Source organism: Oxyura jamaicensis, chromosome 1 (assembly GCF_011077185.1).
Source record: "Oxyura jamaicensis isolate SHBP4307 breed ruddy duck chromosome 1, BPBGC_Ojam_1.0, whole genome shotgun sequence".
In the NCBI taxonomy this organism is placed as follows: Eukaryota; Metazoa; Chordata; class Aves; order Anseriformes; family Anatidae; genus Oxyura; species Oxyura jamaicensis.
The window spans coordinates 99,396,134-99,409,696 of NC_048893.1; the positions used below are offsets into that span (position 1 = coordinate 99,396,134).

General features: G+C 34.9%; 1 protein-coding gene and 1 long non-coding RNA gene across 2 annotated transcripts in view; both read left to right on the forward strand.

Annotated features, from left to right (window-relative positions):
- The window catches only part of LOC118160565, a 56,741-nt gene extending 54,802 nt beyond the window's left edge, over positions 1-1,939 (forward strand). Inside the window, exon 3 of the long non-coding RNA XR_004747572.1 lies at positions 337-1,939. This is a non-coding gene — a long non-coding RNA (uncharacterized LOC118160565). The remainder of the gene's footprint in view (positions 1-336) is intronic.
- ROBO1 (roundabout guidance receptor 1) overlaps positions 1-13,563 on the forward strand; it is a 645,922-nt gene that overhangs the window by 259,416 nt on the left and 372,943 nt on the right. The gene's annotated exons all lie outside the window — the stretch shown is intronic.

Genomic DNA, 13,563 nt, shown 5'->3' on the forward strand with positions numbered 1-13,563 from the left:
TACCAAGCAGTTAACAGTGAAGTATTTTAGCAGTTATGAAGCACAGCAGTTCTAGGAGGGAGCACAGTGACATCCTTCAAAAAGGAGCCTTGGTAAGTAGGAAAGTGAGGTTCTAAAGGCAAATGTGAATAGAGGCCCTTTAAAAACTTCTAAATAGTTAAATGCATATATATATAAGAAAATATTGCACTTCTATCATATTTCATTTTGGTATGTATTTTTTTAGTATCCAACTCATGATTCTAATATTAAAAAAATATTTTAAAAAAAAAAAAAAGGGGGGAAGAAAAAATATCGAGAGGGGGATTACTTTGTGATTTTATTTTATTTTTACAGGGATGAAAGAAAATCTTCCTCTACAGTTTGTGCATGTTTTAAGATATATACAAACCTAGTAATGTTTTAGTATATTAAGAAGAAAACAGTTTAAGACACATCTGAAGTTATGCTAGTTTTTTTGTTGTTGTTGTCTTCTATGGGCTAACACTGTGAATGTTTTTTCATATTGCAGGAAAAGCTTTGCAACTGTTATAAAAAATTTTGATCAAAAGCATTTAAATAGAAACTTCACCAGCATAATAGTATTATCTTTTACTAGATTATTGAGGTATAAGAAAAGCCTGATATTTCAGTAATTGAAAAATAATACTCAAGCAGTAGAACTTGTTCTAACACCAGATGATAAGAGTGTGTTCTGTCCTGGAATTCTGAATATCATTAAGAAATGCTGAGAATGGAATTTCCAAAGTGCATTTGAAGTAATACAATATTTATGATGGTAAAGAATGTACCATTGGCTTCCCACATCATCCCTTGAGGCTTGTTGGCTGCATAATTAACATAAGTATAAATTAGATTTCAGTAAAATCAGATGATGATTTCATTTTGTAGCAAAAAGACAAAGACAGGGATCAGAAAGCTTGGTAACATCTGACTGGCCTTTCTGACTGGCCTTTTTAACTATCTATAAATGACACATTATCTTATGTCGGGCAATAATGGTGGTGGGTTAAAACAGCTATAGCTGATGGCTAAAAGCAGGAGATTGCTGACTGATAAAGAGTGATTGCTGCAGTCATTGATGAAGAGGTTTGAAAATTGCACTGATTAATTGTTTGCCCAGATGAGCATGTGGTGTCCCATTAGAATGCTTAATTGTCAAAGTCAAAATTCACTAATTTTCTATGGAATCTAACTTAAAAAGTGGACTACTCGGCTAAAGTTAATTGTGCAGTAATATTTATGCATAACCTACATCTGGGTTTAGAAATTCCTTCTAGGACTGGAAATAGTGAAAGCAAACATTCAAAATGCCAATCCCTTATATATTGCCTTCTCATCTGTGTGACCTGTTATCATGAGACCACCGACCCATTAAAAGCATACACTCAATTCACTGATGCTGGCCAAAAGTTTCAGAAGTGGAGTAGGTAGAGTTTTTTAGAAGCAAAACTAGGATATTTTGAAATTAACTATTGACTCTAGACTTCTGGCTGCTTTCCCAAGGTTACTGACAGTCATATTCATTTCCTTAGGGAGAGCCCCTGTTCTGGTTGAAATCAATGGGAATTTTGACACTTCAGTATAGTCAGGAATTCCCTTTAGATGCCTGAGTTAATCTAATGGAGTGAAATACCAAAGAAACATTTAGTCCAAAAATTAAGAATGCTGTTCATCTGTGAGGTCTGAGTCTACAAAATAGTTTTTCAATGAGAAACTGCTTGGTATATGTCTCTATCAAATGTCCATAAGGAATAATCTCTATGCAACATAACATGTATTAAATGAGGTGGTACTTTGTGGCTCATTGAGAAAAAACTCAAAATTTCTGTGGTGTTTAAATCAACCATAGCTGACTATAAAGTTTTACGCCGTTTTTAGCTGGTGGAGTCTGAGACAGAGGCCTTTATAAACTTTAATATTGTCTGATAATTGCCTTGTGTGACAAATAAATAAATAAATAAATCAAGGTTGTATTTTTTATTTTTCACTATAAAAACCTATATTATCACCTGTCCTTGACATAGTGTAAAGGTTTATTAGCACTAGAAATTAATATTGATCAAAACTCAGGTGGTGGGTTAATTATTATTAAATTAAGGAATTTTTATATTCCTAAGGTTAAACTAAGATTTTGCTCAAGATTTTTCTTTTTCTAGTTTCAGATATGGTGAAAATGTAATTGCAGATGCAGGATTCTAACTAATTCTAAATGTGCTGTGATAAGCGAGACAGTATGTTCCAGGCAGTTTTAAGACAGATGGAAATGATTATCAAAATCATGCAGGCTGAGTGGTTTTTTGTTTGTTTGTTTGTTTTGTTTTGTTTTGTTTTGTGTTGTGTGTGTGTGTGTTTTTTAAAACAAAAAGATTGAAGTCTTACTGTACATAAAAGGTTTGCCTACGCGGCTATATTAGTTCTTAGACCTGACTGACATGTTGGCAGATGCGCTGATGGTGGATTATCTAATCATGGTATGTGTATACAGACTGCTTTTGTGTACAGTCACTCTACAGACCTTATTGATCCTGTATCACTGTTCGGAGACAGGGAAGCCTTTCATAGAATAGGGAAGCTGGAAGTTGCCACTGCCTCTACAGGTCACAGTTTCTCCTATTTGTTTCTTGTTAAGGCTGCCTCTGCCCGTCTTTTTTTATATATATATATATTCTCTGGTTCTAGTCTATTTCCTCAAAAATAGTCTTTAATGTAGATGGGCAAAATATCCTTCTGAACTACATTTTTTTTTATTATTATTACTGAAATAAATGTTTTGTTGTTTTTACTGGTATAAAATACCTATACACCAGGATCTTGCTTGGCTTGAAATTTTGAAATATTAGGTGTGCACTTTGGCAAATGTTTTCAAGACTTACTGTATGAGATCTTTGGTGTACAGCTTCTCCTTCATTGCTAAATTTTATCAGTATAGAACATGGACTTTTGTTAAAAATTAAACAAAAATCGGCTGCTTAAAAGGGTTATCTTGAATGAAAATTAAACTTAGCTCTTAAGCCTAAAGAATGTCTTTAAAGCATCTTTGCAGATTTATTATGTGAACTATATCAGCATCTGTTTTCTAAAAATAAACTCTTTCATACTTCTTATTAACTACAGGGCTAGACAATCAGAGATCCATAGCCAGCCCACAGACCAAGACAGTAATTTAAGTATTTCCAGGTCGAGCTGTGTTGAGGGCAAAATAAAATTGTAAGGTTGACAAATATGAATCCAAAAAGATGAAGGAAAATAAATACTGTGATGGTGGTTATGACACAAGATTTATCTCCTGCTGCTGCCTAGGCAGGGGTGGGGGAAGGTGTTTTTATCTTTCTGTGTCTGTTTCCTTTGTATTTCTTTGTCTTAACTGCCAGATTTAGAGATGGAACCATCTCTTGAAGACTCCTCATTATTGAGAAATGTAAAATATTACACACTTACAGAAAAGAAAATTGTCTATATTCAGATGAGTATTTATTTATTAGAGCAGATAGCTTCAGGCTGGGACCTGAGAACCAAGTTAAATGATCTCCAAAGGCCGATGGAAGTAAGCTTTTGTGGGTGCCAGACCATAAACACCACAGACCAGAAGTCTTTGTGAATATTTCATGATGGGAATGGGAAATGAAGGATTAGGAGTGGACATATACCATAGAACACTACAGAGTAATTTATAATGTCAGTAACACTGGGTTCCGTTTTAGTTTCTTTGGGCCTGTTGTAGATCAGGCGAGACCTGTCTTGGGGAACAGCAGGATGAGTGGAGAGAAGGGTTAAGTTGGAGCCTGTCCTTCCTCCCCACCTTCTGCACTGCTCCTACGGCCCTTTTCCAGCCCTTCAGCACCTGATGGCACCAAAGAAGCAGCAGCAGTAGATGTCCAGTGACCTGGAAGTTTCTCCCATCTCCTTCTGGTTACATTACACCTTTTTATCCACAGCCACCTTTTGATCTATGCCCAGGCCACCTCCCTTCAGCAAGTAGAGGAGTAACAAATTCCACAGATATTTTGTGTGTGTGTGTGTGTGTGTGTGTCTGTGTGTGTGTGTGTGTCTGTGTCTGTGTCTGTGTGTGTCTGTGTGTGTCTGTGTCTGTGTGTCTGTGTGTCTGTGTCTGTGTGTCTGTGTGTTCCCTTCCTTAGTGTCCACTGCAGATATTAGAGAAAGTAGACTTTCCATGGCTGGCACTTCTTGCTTAGTTTTGTTGTGCTCAGGAAACTAGTGAAGACAAGTGGGGTCAGTAAGTAATGCATTATTGCTGCTCCATTGCAGGCTAAAGCTGTCTGAACTCGTGTTACTACAAAACAAAACACACTGAAATAAATTATTGCATTAAATAGCTCTTGGTAGTACCTTGCCCTGTGAACCAAGCAGAAAACAGGAAGGCGTTCTGAGACTGAGCCATCTTCCTGTCTTGGGCTGATTTTTGAAGCTGAGCAATTACATGCTGTCCTATGTACTAAGATAATTTAAAACATAAATTTGTCCTTGTAACATGATGACTTAAGTGATTCTCTTAATTCTCTTAGAATTCTCTATTTCAATGTCATGTCTGAAGACTGAAGTACCAAAATTGAGTGCAAACACATGGGTTTGAGATGACAGATTTGCCTTTAATGCTCAACTTTGTTCTGTCAAAAAAGTCCCTGATTTGTATTCATTTCCTCCTTCCTTTCTTCATTCTGCATTTGGGTAAAAGCTTGAAAAGTCCCTTATTCTCACTGACTTTATCTTAATGTCTCTTTGATCCTTTTTTTAGCTTCTTTTCCATTTTAACCTTTTTGTAGCTGTACATGTTGTCTAAAGCTGTTATTCTCTCAAAATCTCTTCCCTTTCCTCAAGATAATTTCTGTCCTTGAATAAAATTTTCGGAGTAGCTCAAGTCTCATATTCAGAAGATATATAATTACTTGGAACCCTTTTCTCTTTGAGTATCATTGAACAAAATGTTAAGCTAATCACTTTCAAGTATTAAATTTATGTTCCAAACTCACTTTTGTAATCTTGAAAACTTTGCCATGTCTTTTTTGTTTTCCCCATCTGTATGTAGTTCTTTACTTCTCTCCTTTCCCATAGTTCTCTTTACTGTATATTTTCTCACCTTTATTTTTGTTTTTAGACTGTTTTTGCTTTGTTTTGTTTTTGTATCCATATCCTTTTTGTTTTTACCCACTGGATTTTATTTATTTACTTATTTTTCAGTCCCATCAAATTTCCTATATCATTTTTTACTTAACTTTCATCTACTCTTTTCTTCCAAGTCCATGCAAGAGCAGTGGTTGTATCTTACCAAAACAAGGAAAGAAAACAACTCTGTGTATCAGCCAGATTTAGTCTTTTGTTCAGCACCTTACATTCTGTTGATAGGATACCCTCTTCATATCCATCTTTTGGCTCATTTTCTGAAATGGATGAAATACAAATGTCTCTAAAGGGAGAATCTGTAAACCTCAGCAAGGTAAGCTGACAGCCTCAGAAGAGGAAAAAAATAATACTTCCATTAAGCATAGCTACAAGGCAAAGATATTCTTCATTCTCTAGTGAATTCCCCAAGCATTTTCTTTCCTAAATTGTTCTTTCTACAAAATGGTATGAAGTTATTAGTTGCTTTTTGTGCATTCAGGGTAGTCAACTGCACTATAAATTACAGTGAGAGATTTTTAACATCTCAGTTCCTTCTATAGATTCTTTCTTTAGCAACTTTTATAGTTGAAAAACTTAATAAGAATTATGCAGTGAAATCTGATGCTCTCCAAAATTGCATTGAGGCTATCAGTGGATAGAAGTATATCCTACAGAAAGCAAATACTGTATCTTTCTAAAACAAAATATTTCAGGGTATTATGACAATCTTAAAAATGCAAGTTTCTCTAAGAGATGATTTCCCGTAAATTAACTAATTCATTAAAGTTCAAAACGAAATGAAATGGAATCCTGTACGTATTTTTGTTCATGACTATATAGCATGTTATACTCATTTATGTTAGTATGAGATATTGATTTCTCCTTAAAAAGAGGTTAAACCAATATCACAACAGATGGCGAAATATTTTTATAGCTTGTGCGTAATCATTTGCAGGTTTGCTGGTTCCAGTTTGCCATTACCAATGGGCATCTATGTTTCTTAAATTAGGCCAAGACAGATAGTTAGTAGTCCTGTCAGCAAAGTGTTAAAATTCACCTGATGAAACCATGAATTGTGAAGGATTTGTGGGTAAAAGGTTTGAGAAGCTTCCGGGGAAGAATTTGAACGTAAAAGATTATATGTATCCCAATGAGAGATCCTCCCGTGGAAGATGTCCTTCAGATGAAGGTTTGGCTGAGATCTGGATGCCAGCTGTGAGCCTTTGCTTGCTGAACGCAGAGCGCAGTTTGTTAGATAAAGTGAGAAAGAAAATGAGCTGAAATATAGGCAGTTATAAGGAACATTTTCATATCTGTATGTGCTATTCTGTAGACTTGTCAATTTTTGATGTTTTAATTATAATAAGGAAATTACTTCATTGCTTCTACGTTAAGATGTCTTGGATGTCCAAGCTGTTTTCAGAATAACTGACAAGCTTAGAGGAGTGATATAGTGAGTCTTAAAATCAGGGACCTGGACAGGCCTTGTGTTCTGGAACTCACAGCGCAAGGTACAGCCCATCTTAGGAGCAGGGCTGCTCTCAGTTGGTTTTCAGAGAGTTTTAGGCTGGTGATGCAAATTGCTGGTGTGGCAGAGGCCTTGTCTAGCTCACCAGTTAGCTCTTTGGCACATGGATGCAGCAACAGCAGCAGGGACACCTTCTGGATACATGTTCAAGGATGCAGTGCCTGTCATAAACTAGATGTGGGTGTAATCCCTCTATTAGCATTCAAGAGTAGATTTGGCCCTTCCTCTGATACGTTCAGTTTAAAGTAAAATCCATATAAAGAATAAATTAATGATAGAAGTCAAAAGCTTTTTTTATGTAAACTTTTCTGGAGAGTTACTAAATTGGCATGTATTACTTCTGAGTTAGTTACTTATTGATGAGGTCCTAACTGATAAATTGCTAATCTGATAAGATAAATCACCGTATATAATTTTATTTATTTATTTATTTATTTATTTATTTTCCCTAAAGCAGTGCAGTCAGATAGGATCTTGGTAAGCCTCTTAGTATACAGCTTCATATTCCCAAACTAAAAAATTTACTTAGTAACATTCAATGCACTTACAGCTGTTAGGAATCCTAAATTTGTCAGTATCTTGAATGTCTTTTTAATTTCCCCTCAGAATTAGAGAAAATAGTTATATATTTCACTAAAAGGAAATGATAGAGCAAGCAGATTCTAGGAATAAAAAGGTACTGAAAACATTTTATATATTTTTTTTGAAATACCATTTTACTTTATATATGTGAGGTTTTATTTCTTTATGTATCATTACATGACAGTAGTAGTAATAGTATACTTTTGTGTTACTCTGACACAATAGTATTTTATTTTTTTTCTCCAGAATGTCTCTTGGTCATAAAAACAGCTTGACAGAACTTTTATGTAGATACATCTATTTCAACTGCAAACATACACTGCATGATCAAAAAAAGTAAGATAAATTTTTCACTGTAAAAGAGGTAAAAATGCAGTACAAAATTGTGAAATCCTTAATTTCTTAAAGCAAAACTTTAAACTTGAGACATATTTTCCCATGGGAAATCTCTTCAAACACAAAGTGTTTTCCTACAAGTCTTACTTTAAACAAAATAAATCCATCCTCTATCTTTCTCCCTTCACCTCCCACAGAGGTGAAAAAATTGCTAGTAGGTCAGCACATAAAAATACCTCTAAATCAAAGATCCCAGACAGTGATTAGAAACCCATCTCCTAATGAGAAAAAAATTAAAATTAAATAGAAATAAAATAAAAATTAAAAAAGGCACATTGTAGAAACACATCAGCACATTGTTAGTATTATGCATTAGGATATCATGGATATTGTGGCTGTTGTGACTTAAAATAGTTAAATGCAGTTTATCTGTGATACAGCTTTATTTCACGTTCTGTGTGGATATTTCAAGTTCTGCACAGAATTCATAACTTCTCAGATGTTAACATCACAGCAACTGCTCTTTGGACTATTGCATTTCTGTATGTTACAGCCATGGTCCCGGGTTCTCGGAGTGCTGCAGCTGTTCAGTAAATACAAAGCACTAAAATTAGAGTCAGTTTCTCCTGTATTCAGTTTCTAGGGGGGAAAAAAAACAACCAAAAAAAAAAAAAAAAAAAAAAAAACTTCATGCACTGCCCTCCCTAGCTTCCTCATTGAACATATGTGCTTTTCAAGTAGTTCTTCTAACAACATTATTTTCTCATGCCTCCTGTGTTTTGATTTTGCTGTTTCTGATATTGACCATTTACCCTTTCTCTGCCTTCTAATTCTAGATTATATTTTAGAACTCTTATTCATATGAACAGTGTATTATTCATTTCCTTTCTATTTGCAAAACATCTATTTTGAAATAAAAGTTATGAATAAAAGTTTCTAGAAGTATTCAGTATACAACTTTTAAATTTTCTGAAAAAATAAGTTGACACAAGGTTCTTTTATATTCTAGTTCTTTCACAGAGCATAAAATGCTATCGGTAATCAGTGTTACATTTAAACATTATGGGTCCCTTCCAACTCAGGATATTCTATGATTATGAAATATTTGAAGGAGTTTTTTTTTGTTGTTGTTTTTGTTTTTGTTTTTGTTTTCCTGGCTATAAAGGAAAGAAACTGAATCCAGGAATCTAAAATTCCACGATGCAGAATTACAGTGATGCTCTTTGAAGTTATTATGAACCTGCAAAGCTTTCATTCTGTAGTAATATTCAGCATGGAAATATTTGCCTGGATAATGCAATTGCAAGCTGGACCTTAGGAAAAGAATCAGCTACACCATCACACAACATTAGGAATGGACATGGTCATCTTCCCCAAATATTAGTAAAAAATAAAAAATAAAAAAAAAAATCTTTGAGCCTCCTAAATGCAGTCTTCCTTGTGCCTTTTGGCAGTGATTTTCATGGTCTCTCTGCGGGGTAAGTTCTCTTTCAACTGTTCTCAGCTTGCTGCATATTAAGAACTTTGTTCTCTCTTGTTCCTGTGTTGGGAGGTATTGTAAACTGAAAAGCTAAGGATTTTTTTTCATCTTTAGTTTTAGATGTTATGATGTATGACTCATTTTATTAATCTTTTTCAAAGACGAGCACACTCTTCTTCCTTGCCTCTACTTCTTACTCTAATCCCTTTGCTGGACAGTTTTTAAATAAAAGATTTTACCAACATTTTCTACATACCTGTCTGACGTCTTGCCAGTGAAACCAGTTTCACTTTACTTAAAAGCTGAAACTACAGTTTTAAAACAAACTGTGCTGCAGCAGGATATGTCTTCTAGTATGAAGCTGTTGTTACAGGTCACAGAACCAGATGCTGCTGAGGCTGTTACTCAGTTATGACACTAAGAGAGCAAACTCATGTATAACACACTCATGTACCTCAGGTACTGCAACTTATTCTGCCATTCAAAGCAAGGACTCTGTTCTGTGAAGCCTTCAGCAGCTGGATAAAGTGATTTATGTGTGGCATTCATTTTATTTTATTTTATTTTATTTTGAATAGTATTACAATTTCACGTAATTTCCTAGGAAGATTTGTTTTTGAAGCCACATCAGCTTAATAAAGCACTTCACAAAATGCAGTTTTGTTCAAAAGTGACGCTTAGAGATTCTCCTTTTCTGGTGACTTCTTAGTAAAATTTCAGATTTTCAAACTTGTAGAATGAAATGCCACTGAAAGGGAAATCTTTCTTTTGTTTCTTTCCTTGTTTTCTTTTTTTTTTTCTTTTTTATTCCAAAGAGTATATGTTATTATTTATGTCTGACTCTACTAGCAGCTTAAGAACAAAATAGCAGCTTAAGATCAGAATAGCATCATAAATGTTTACTATTGGAATAAAATCCAGGGTTTCATTTCATAAGTCCCACCAGTGTAAAAGGGTCTGATCATTTAAAGATTTCCAGCAGCGCAATGCATTCCCGAATTCAACATGTACTAAGTCTACATATGTGTTGTTAAGAGAAGGTTATTTATTCAGTGAACATAGCTTTCTTGTTAAAATACAGTCTTTATGCCCCATTACTGTTTTTGCGTTCATCTGGTGTACAAATTGGTTTTTGTTTACCATTTCTGTGCTTTCACCTTTTACTTGTGGAATACGAGGCTTACAGAAGATCCAGGGTGCCTTGTGAGCATTGTAGTACAAAGGACTGAAAGCTTTTTCTTTCTTTCCTTATGGAATTCAGTGTTGAAACTGAGGCATTTAAGTACAGTTGTTGAAAAGCTTCTGTTGTGAACAGAGCTTGAAAAGAAAACAATACCATAGCGAGTCCCTTGTTCTTTTATTGCTTCTCCCTGTGCAACCTGCTTTTAGCTGTTTATTTTATGCTGATTAAACAGACTCCTTTCATTAAGTGCACTTCCTTAGATATTGTTTCTTCTACAAACATGGTAAGTGCCAAAAATAGTCATCTTTTGAGCTTGGTTCACCCTGAACTTATGCTAAACCATTCCTGTGTACTCTGTAAATAATAAATATAATACAATTCCATTAACTTAATCATCCTAGCACAGAAGGAGGATATTTGACCAAGTCAAAACCACACTCCATACATCCTGGAGATGACTAAGCAGCTGGTTGGTGAAAGAAAGAAAAAGGTGTAAATGTTTCAGACCACCTCTTTTTCTTCATCCTTCAGATTTTTTTAAACTTCAAAAAAAGTTGGAGTGTAAGCTTTTTTTTTTTTTTTTTTTTTTTTTTGAGAAAAATTACTATAATTCAAGTTGGTATCATTTTTTTGTTTCTTACATTGTGCAGGAAAATAGAATACCATGGTATGTGCTCTGTAGTGCTGGGCAAATGCCCACTCACCCCCAAAGAGTTATTTCACATCTGACAGGGAAAGTTAATTAGCTAGCCATGAGCTCTGTATTGCAGAGCCACTTGGGTGCTTCTGCGCGGCACTCCTTGTTGTGTCAGCTTTATTCACCATGACAGGATGTCTCCCTAGCTCTGCCCTGCTGCAGGGCTGGACTGTAGTGCCAGGCTTTTGCCTTTACCTCCCTGCTGAGTTTGGCCAAGCCAGGTTCTGCCTGACAAGGTCTGAGATGGCTCCTGAATTATTGGTTCAGTGTTGGCTGTTGCATACAGCTGTACTTGGGCTTAATAAGGATGACAGGGGACACGCACGGGCGTCTTTGAATCCAGAGCAGTCTAAGAACTGTGTAAATCACCATCAGATAGTTAAGAATCAACTGCTGCTATAGGAAGTGGTAAAAGGCCAAGCTGTTATGTATTTGTTCTTGTTGATTACCCTTCCTTGTGTCCTCCCACCATTGTGGTTGTAGGTTTCAGGAGGACTTCCTGAAGACTGTAAGTTAAGAAAGAAAATAGTGTGTTATTTAGTATCTGAATTCCTTTCACTCTTGGAAAACACTGAGCACCTTGATCCTTGACCTTGATCCAGCTAATTGTGTAAATACATGCTGCTCTGGTGGTTCTCCTTGCCTGTTGATTAGAGAGATTTCAAAGCTCAGAATTGAAGAAAACAATGCAGTCAGTTATTTCCTTGTTGCCTTCCTCACCCCAACCATTTATTTTATCACTGGCAGGAAGAAAAAAAAAAAAAAAAAAAAAAAAGAGAGAGAGAGAGAGAGAGAGAGAGAGAGAGAGAGATCTCCAAGCCCTTTTACTCTGTATTTTCTCACTGCCAAACACCTGGCTTTGCAAGGTCTTCATCACAGCTTTTTGTAATGAATCAAAACATGTAAAGTTTTGTTCCACCCTGACTCCTGAGTGTTTATGCAAGAATAACAATAAGGTTTTGATTACTTCTTTATTAGATTGGATGGGTCTTAGTTCATACTTACTTTTTCAGTTCACAGTAGGATTTTTAAAAACAAAAGTAGAGTGTTATATAAGGATGCATCTAGAGATTGAGTTGGCATTCCTTATTCTTCAAAACTAAGTAACTGTAAAACTATTAAGTATGCCTGTGGAAGCCGGGTAGTATATGGTCCAGAAAAACAGTTAAGGACAGGTCACCAACCTTAAACATTTTAAGCAAGCTTTTCACAACTTATTCTCCTCTTTTATATATTTATTAAATAGAAAATTTTAATCTGCACCTGGATACACAATTAGTGTGTGCTTCCTGCCATGTTTCTGTTGTCATTATGGTAATTCAATGTAACACATTGTTGCTAATTATACCTATTGTAGATAACACTACATTATCTAGTATTTATATAGTTATTCACATCTAGCAATAGTAATGTACCTTTACTTTCCTACTGATACACAAAGTGTTTTCTGCCTAGTTCCATGGGTAACAGGACTCTTACTGTAATGTCTATAGTTGAATTGATTTATTTCAAAATGAACGAGGCTTTTTTAGGCTTCTCAGATCGACATTCTCCTGACATTTCTGTTCCTGTTTCTTCAGCACTTAAAACAAACAAACAAATAAACCCTAAGTCAACAAGTTATTAAATCAAATCAAAAGAGTCCTTTATAATAATTTATATATTTATATATTAGTTTGCTGTTCATTGAGCAAACCCCAAACTAGTGTCTATTGGTTGAGGTATTCTTGAAGTCATAGTGAAATATATCCAACAGAAACTCAAACACATCTAAGAAGCATTGAACCATTGTTTTATTTATTTTCCTGGCTGCATACTACAGTAAACAAGAGCTGCTCAATTGTTTTGTATTTCAAGTAGATTTTAGAGCAAGAAATACTGCAGCCTCTAAAATATGTGCAAGAAACTTTGCATGTAACAGGTCAGCCAGATAAGCCAGCCGAAATCAATAGATAGACTGTACAGCTTTACATTTAGCCATTCATTCAAACATAGAGACATCATGGAGAAAGACAAAAGGCAATATTTTTGAAAAATAAAACAGGTTGTGTTTTTTTCTTAATTCTGTCAAGATCAGTAGTAGTTTTACTTTAGCTTTCACAGAAACAATGTTTAGAGTATTCTGGAATTATTTAAAACTAGCACAACGTGTTATTATCAAGCTAGCTTGGGTAGAATATATATTAGTATAAATTAATTAATGATGATGAATAAGGCATCTGATAAAACAACTGTTCTTATGCTGCCACTTTTTTCTTATATTATTAAAAAATTCTCTTAGTAGCATTTAGTCTCTTAGTCTCCCTACTGTAGAAGAAATGTCTTAATAAGCAAAATGAAATTGAGACCTATGTTAATACTTCTAGAGCAAGATTAGCACTCCTTGCTGACATTTTCAACGGAACTGGTTGGGAGATGCAATTTGTTTTAAATTTAGATGCTTTAGCAAAACCTTACAGGATGCTGAAAAACTAAAGGAAATCTTTTATTCTGTGATTTCGGTGTTGGATATTTTTCCTGTAAATACTGAAGATCCCTTTTTAATCTGTTCTTAGTGTACAGTGAAATGAAGCCTTTCCATTTCATCTACCATATTTTTCTAGCACTGTATGAAAGTATATAAACAGACATGTTCC